Source organism: Sinocyclocheilus rhinocerous, unplaced genomic scaffold (genome assembly GCF_001515625.1).
Source record: "Sinocyclocheilus rhinocerous isolate Xijiao unplaced genomic scaffold, SAMN03320098_v1.1 scaffold3888, whole genome shotgun sequence".
Taxonomy (NCBI): domain Eukaryota; kingdom Metazoa; phylum Chordata; class Actinopteri; order Cypriniformes; family Cyprinidae; genus Sinocyclocheilus; species Sinocyclocheilus rhinocerous.
In genome coordinates this window covers 47,891-48,464 of record NW_015645580.1, presented here as the reverse complement: position 1 = coordinate 48,464, position 574 = coordinate 47,891, and positions in this window count along the sequence as shown.

Genomic DNA, 574 nt, shown 5'->3' with positions numbered 1-574 from the left:
CGACGAGATCACCAGGTCTTGGCGTGCCCCCTACTCGGCCCGCCTTCGTGCCTCATCTTCGTCCGCCCTCACATCAGTTGACGGCGCCGAAGAAAAAGGTTACGGCAGACTGCCTCCCCTGGATGAGTCAGTGGCCGCGCATCTCTGCCCGCCCACGGCCATCGGCTGGAAGGCAAAGGCGGCCCACCCATCCAAGCCGTGTAGGGCGACTTCGGCTCTCGTTGAGCGAGCCTATTTGTCTGCTGGACAAGCGGCCTCAGTGCTTCATTCTATGGCGGTCTTAAAAGTCTTCCAGGCCAAGCTCCTCCATTGCATGGACGAGTCCGGCCCAGACCGCGTGGCTTTCAAGGAGCTGCGCAGTACGACCGACCTGGCTCTACGCGCCACCAAGATGACAGCGCAGGCGATTGGCAGATCCATGGCCAGCCTAGTGGTGCTGGAGCGCCATCTATGGCTAAACCTGACAGAGATCAAGGATGTGGATAAGGTCCCCTTCCTCGACTCCTCAGTTTCCCCTACTGGCCTGTTTGAACCTGCAGTTGAAGGCTTCGCTGAATGCTTTACCGCTGCATAG